This window comes from Capsella rubella, unplaced genomic scaffold, assembly GCF_000375325.1.
Source record: "Capsella rubella cultivar Monte Gargano unplaced genomic scaffold, Caprub1_0 scaffold_8, whole genome shotgun sequence".
Taxonomy (NCBI): Eukaryota; Viridiplantae; Streptophyta; class Magnoliopsida; order Brassicales; family Brassicaceae; genus Capsella; species Capsella rubella.
In genome coordinates this window covers 3244896-3251862 of record NW_006238916.1, presented here as the reverse complement: position 1 = coordinate 3251862, position 6967 = coordinate 3244896, and the positions used below count along the sequence as shown (strand labels likewise).

Below are 6967 nucleotides of genomic sequence, written 5' to 3'. Positions count from 1 at the left end.
GAGGTGGGGTAAAACCGTTCGCATGAATTCGTGCGTTGCGTTCTCGCCAAATATGATAGATGGTGATCTGAAAGCAAAGCTTGGTGAGGAGATCAGTTAAGAAATCCCCTGTACCATTAGTGAGCATTGTAAGTGTAATGTCCTAATCCGGATCCTGCCGGTTGTGCAGCAACTTGCCTGCTAGGTCGGACCAAACGGTGAAGGAGTAGGGGCAAGCAAAAAACAGATGGTCTCTCGTCTCATCTCGCTCTCCGCAGAGCACACATGGTTGTACCAGTCCCCAAGACCGCATTCGAGCCCCCGTCGAGAGGCGATCACGGATAGTTAACCATGAAAGCACAACGTGGGATGCCTTGCTTTACCCACACGACCGCACTCCAATCCATTGGCTGGTGGTGAGTCCTAAGATTGTCCCACGTGAGCCTGGAGGAGAAACAAGCTGAGAATTGGTCATCCCCATGTCTCCAAAGAAACTTATCGGGGCCATAGCGTCGGGTAGAGGCTGAGCTCCCAACATGTCAATAATGGGAACCATATGTGGCACCCGCGTTCGTCTTAACCTCCAGCCATTGGTGCCTAAGGCATCCTTGACCATTGTGTGGATAGGTATCCCGAGAAGCCGCGGCCCCGCTGATCCCACCAGATCAATAAGTCTCCCCATAGGTAGCCAATGATCATACCAGAAAGAAACATTGGCTCCATCAGGAACCTCTGCCCGAATGTAGGGTCTAATTTCATCTCGAAGTTTAAGTAGTTTCCGCCATACCCAAGAACCGAGGGTGGATAGCGGAGCAGACCAGAAAGAGAATCCCCTCATCAATTGTTGTTTTTTCCAAGCAACCCACAATGATCCAGAAAGAGTAAACAACCTCCAAATGAGGCGATAAGCATAGACTCATCAACGCGGAAGTTTTAGTAACGGGATTTTTCTTTTTGCTGACGTGGAGGGCGATCTCAATAGCGACTAGGGTTTTCTTGCGTTCCCCGCAAGTATGAGTTCGACGGCGGCTCCTAGCCCGCCGCTGTCGACGACGGAAGGTTCGGTGGGTTTGACTACGGCAGAAGATAGATCGGGTTTACCAGCGACGCTCTCTCAGGGGAAATCATCTCAGCAGGTTGAAGAGAAGGCGATGAATCGTTCTTGGATCAATGTGGCGAAGAAACATACGTTTACTCAACAAAAGTTTGTGGTATCACAGATCGACGGTATTGATAAGGTTGTGGTGCCAAAGGAAGTATTTGTGGACGCTAAGCCATTATGGGAGGATTTTCTTATTGGAAAATTCTTAAACCAGAAGGCTCCCCATGTGGGGAAAATTCATATGATAGTCAACAAGATCTGGAGATTAGGGGATCGGTCTTCTCTGATTGATGTTTTCTCAGTCAATGAATCCACGGTGAAGTTCAGAATACGGAATGAGGGTATGAGGCATCGTATTCTTAATAGACAAATGTGGAATATCATGGATATACCTATGATAGTATCCAAATGGTCGCCTTTCTCTGAAAGTCAGCAGCCAGCAATGAAATCCATCCCTCTCTGGGTTACTATGAAAAATGTTCCATCATCAATGTATACCGAAAAGGGTCTCGAGTTCCTTGCGAGTGCTGTGGGGAAACCAATAAGGTTGCATCCAAAAACGGAAGCTTGTGTTAGCTTTGATGAAGCTCAGGTTTTAGTGGAAGCAGATTTGACAAAAGAACTTCCACAGGAGTATCTCCTTACATGTGAGGAAGAAGGGGAAGTGGATTCTACTGTCACATATGCTTACCCATGGCTGCCTCCTCGCTGTCGTGGTTGTAACAAGTGGGGACATTTTCGGGAAACTTGTTTATCTACCGACCTTGTAGCTAAGGATGCAATGGTGAAGTCATCTCTGGAAGTGAGTGAAATGGTTGTGGAGACCACAACAGAGCCAGCGAAGGAGAAGCCAAGTATCTCATCTTTCACAGTTGTCTCAACGCCGACTGCTGAAGAGATAAGTGCGGGAGACACTCGATTTCAACCTGCAGATGCTGGAGATACTGAGGATGGAAACGACCAGCCTTGGATTACTCCAACAAAGTCGGGGCGCAGCCCAAATAAACGACAAGAGGAAGTCACTACAGAGGTCTCATCTCTATCCAACTCCTATGCTATTCTCGGTGAACCAGAGGAAACGGAGGACCAGTCTTCTGAAACGATGCAGTTGCAGGTAGGGGCTGCCGAAGATATAAGCCAGGGAGGGGTTCTAGAGAAGCTTCAAACTGACTCAGAGGAGGGCAGTAAGATTCCGGAGGGGAAAAATGTGGTTCTGCGACCATCATTACCCAGAGATTCAAAAACCGCACATAGAGTCATTCCAAATCGTTCCACTCAATCCTCTAGAGGACACTCTAGAGATATGAGCAGGAAACCTACCCCCAAAAGCCATTAGATGTCGGGGTTCTTTTGGAATGTCCGGGGCTTAAATAAATCATCAAAGCATTCCATAATAGAACGGTGGGTGGAGGGAAAGCAGTTTCAGTTTGGGTGTTTGTTGGAGACTCGAGTCAGAGAAAACAACTTTCAGCGGGTTAGAAGTAGTTTATTAAAAGATTGGTCGATCATGACTAACTACGAATGCAACCGTAGAGGTCGTATTTGGGTAGTTTGGAAGAGTACGGTAAGGATGACTCCTTACTATAAGAGTGACCAGCTGGTCACATGTTCTGTCAAGCTAGAAAATTGTGAGGAAGAATTCTTTTGTTCTTTTGTTTACGTATCGAATTCAGTGGACCAAAGGAAAATTTTATGGCAGGCCCTTAGAGATCATCAAGACTCTCCAATTATTAGTAAGAAGCCTTGGTTAATTATTGGCGATTTTAATGAGACTATGGACATGGCGGAACACTCTAGGGTGGAGATAAGCCCAATGGTCACTACTGGTATGCGGGATTTTTAGGAGGTAGTCGCTTATTGTCAAGTCACGGATATGGTTTCCCATGGTCCTTTGTATACATGGTGGAATAAAAGAGAGATGGATCCTGTTATGAAGAAGCTGGACCGTGCAATGGTTAATGAGGTTTGGTTGCAGACTTTTCCGCAATCTTACGGTGTTTTTGGAGCAGGGGGAGTTTCGGATCATTTGCATGGCACAGTTAATATCACTGGCAGTGAAAGTAGACCCATCACGCGAAGGAAACCGTTTAAGTTTGTAAATCTCCTCGCCGAGATGGAAGAATTTAAACCGTTAGTGGCGTCTTACTGGCAAGACACGGAGAAGCTTTTCCTCTCAACATCAACTCTCTTTCGGTTCACAAAAAAATTGAAGGGCCTCAAGCCAAAAATCCGAAACTTGGCAAAAGGGAGGATTAGCCATCTTGTAAAGAAATCTAGGGAGGCTTACGATATTCTTTGTCGAAAACAAGGAGAGAATCTTGCAAATCCAAACGCCACAACAAGTGCAGAGGAGAAGGCCGCGTTTCTCAGGTGGGAGCATGTGGCCATTTTAGAGGAGAAATATCTCAAGCAGCTATCCAAGTTACACTGGCTGCAGGTTGGTGATAAGAACAACAAAGCTTTCCACAGAGCAGTGGTTACGCGGAAAACAAAGAACACGATTCATGAAATCCATTGTAGTGATGGGCGTGTAGTGATGGGGGAAGATATCAATGTCGAGGCTGAGCGTTTTTTCAGGGATTTTCTGCATTTTGTTCCCAAGGAGTATGAGGGCATGGAGATAAGTGAGTTTCAGGCTTTACTTCCCTTTCGATGTTCTGAGACAGACAAACAAATGCTCAAGAGTGTGGTTACGGGTGAAGAAATAAAAAGGGTACTTTTTGCCATGCCAAATGATAAATCTCCGGGTCCGGATGGGTTTACTTCGGAGTTTTATAAGGCCTCGTGGGATGTTTTGGGAACAGAATTCATTCTTGCAGTTCAGTCCTTTTTTGTTAAGGGTTTTCTGCCTAAGGGAACAAACTCCACAATTCTTGCCCTCATTCCGAAGAAGTTGGAGGTGCGGGAAATGAAAGACTATCGGCCTATCTCTTGCTGCAATGTTATTTACAAAGTCATCTCAAAAATAATTGCAAATAGGTTGAAACAGCTTCTTCCCAAGTTTGTCGCAGCAAATCAGTCCGCTTTTGTGAAGGATAGATTGTTGATAGAGAACGTGTTATTGGCGACGGAATTGGTAAAGAATTACCACAAGGAATCGGTCTCTCAACGTTGTGCTATTAAGATAGATATATCAAAAGCCTTCGACTCGGTCCAATGGTCTTTTCTCTTTAATGTTCTCTCTGCAATGCATTTCCCGCCTATGTTTATTCATTGGATCACGCTTTGTGTCACTACAGCTTCCTTTTCAGTTCAAGTTAATGGCGAACTAACGGGTTATTTTCAGAGTTCTAGAGGTCTCCGTCAAGGCTGCTCCTTATCTCCCTATCTTTTCGTCATTTGCATGGATGTTCTCTCCAAAATGTTGGACCGAGCAGCAGGCGAGGGAAAGCTGGGGTTTCATCCGAAATGTAAAGACTTAAATCTAACGCACTTGAGCTTCGCGGATGATCTCATGGTGCTCTCGGATGGCAAGATCCGCTCCATTGAGGGCATAGTCGATGTCTTTAACCAGTTTGCGGTCCGGTCGGGCCTGAAAATAAGCATGGAAAAATCCACTTTGTACCTAGCTGGTTTCTCAGCCACCGCCCGTGATCAAATTGCGAGCCGTTTCGCCTTTGATGTTGGACACCTTCCGGTTCGTTATTTGGGGCTTCCCCTTGTCACCAAGCGTTTAACTGTCAATGACTACTCGCCGTTAGTAGAGCAAATCAAGAACCGGATTAGTTCTTGGACTAATCGGTACCTCTCCTTTGCTGGTCGGTTTAATCTGATAAGCTCTGTTCTGTGGAGCCTCTGCAACTTCTGGTTGGGTGCTTTCCGTTTGCCTCGTTCTTGCATCTCTGAAATCGATCGACTTTGTTCTGCTTTTCTCTGGTCAGGAATGGAAATGAAGCCAACCAAAGCAAAAATTTCGTGGGAGAAAGTCTGCACTCCAAAGGAGGAGGGGGGTCTTGGGTTGAGAAGTCTCAAGGAGGCAAACGATGTGTGTTGCTTGAAGCTGGTTTGGCGAATTCTTTCTAAGGGCAATTCTTTATGGATTAATTGGATTGACGAGTACATTTTGAAACACGAATCTTTCTGGACAGCAAAGGAGAATGCTAGTATGGGCTCCTGGATTTGGAAAAATATCTTAAAGTACAGAGAGAGAGCAAGGGGTCTTTGCAAAGTGGAAGTGGGAAACGGTAAGCACACTTCGTTTTGGTTTGACAACTGGTCTAGTATGGGCATTCTGTTTGACATTGCAGGGGAACGGGGAACCATTGATCTGGGGATCGCTCGTCACATGACTGTGGCACAAGCATGGACATCGCGTCGGAGGAGAAGACACCGCCAAAGGCACTTGAATGAAATGGAAGACGCTTTAGCTACTCAACGTCAACACGCCACGACCCAACGGGATATCCTGCTGTGGCGAGGCAACCATGACGTTTTCACACCAAATTTCTCGACAAAAAACACTTGGAACAACATTCGGACTCACTCTTCCACGGTCGCTTGGCATAAAGGAATTTGGTTCACTCACGCGACACCAAAGCTTTCCTTCTGCGCGTGGCTGGCAGTTCAAGATCGTCTAGCTACAGGAGCAAGGTTACTCCAATGGAATAGAGATGCTTCGGGTGACTGTGTACTGTGTAGCAACAACAACATTGAAACCCGAGACCATCTTTTCTTCATGTGTAGCTACTCCTCAGCCGTTTGGGCTGCGTTAGCAAAAGGCGTGTTTGGAAGAAGCTATACTACGGATTGGAACTCCCTCCTCCCTTACGTTTCCAACAATCAACTTCCCCGTGTGGAAAAATTTCTAGCTCGATATATATTTCAGGCCACCATCCATGGCATTTGGCGAGAACGTAACGAACGACGACACGGCGGCTCCACCACCACGACAGATCAACTGATAAAACACATTGACCAACAAGTTCGAAACCAATGCACAGTTATTCGGCGGACGGGAGACCACAGATTTTTGGCCGGCTATCAAACTTGGCTACTCACAAGACAATCTCCATGACGAATTTTCAGTCTCTGATCTTCTTTTTCTCTATTTTTCCTCTGAATTTTCAGTAAAATTTCAGCTTTTATTTTCGATCATTGTTGCACTTGTTGTAAAAACGAAACCCTTTTTCTTTTGAATATAATTTAACATTATTTTCAAAAAAAAGATAAGCATAGACTCGGGAGACTTCTTTGAGCTTCCTTATGCCCAGCCCACCCTCTGATTTGGGGCGACAAATATCATCCCAAGCCACTTTTGCACCCGAAGTGTTGTTTGGATTACCCGCCCACAAAAAAGCACTACAAAGACTTTCAATCTCCGTAAAGCATCGAGAAGGCAGACAAAAAGCAGAGCACCAAAAGCCGGTGATACTAGTAGTAACCGAAGAGATGAGCTGAAGTCGGCTGCAACAAATAATATTATTGTTAAATATATTTAAAAATCTATATATATTTTCATTTTCAGAATAATATGTTTTTGTATTGTTCGTGCATGTTTTCTAGTATTTATTCTTCTAAGAATTGAAAGATTTACACTTTTCTATTTTGAAGAAAAATAACTGTAATGATTATCTATAAAATCTAGCCCCAAAACTTTAAATAAAAAAATTACACAAATAACTAAAAATGTATTTAAGAACTGTCAATAAACCCTTGTTTTTTAAAATTCGAAATGATTACAAAAAAATTAAAGGGGTAAGCCGAAATATATAATGATTTAGATTAACACCTTTAATATTATATTGTTTTTCTTTGTTAAGAAGGTAATTTCTTATTGGGTCTAGAAGCTTATACAATATAACTGCTTCTTAGACCATCTCGATCGGTAGGAAAAGGATGAGTTTCTCTAAATGAAAAATAATGAAAAATAAAAGTATTGAAGAAAGA

The 6967-nt window shown here is 44.2% G+C and overlaps 1 pseudogene; it reads left to right on the top strand.

Moving 5' to 3' along the window:
* Nucleotides 1-1142: 1142 nt before the first annotated feature.
* LOC111830468 lies at nucleotides 1143-6095 on the top strand (annotated as a pseudogene).
* The last annotated feature ends 872 nt before the right edge of the window (nucleotides 6096-6967 follow it).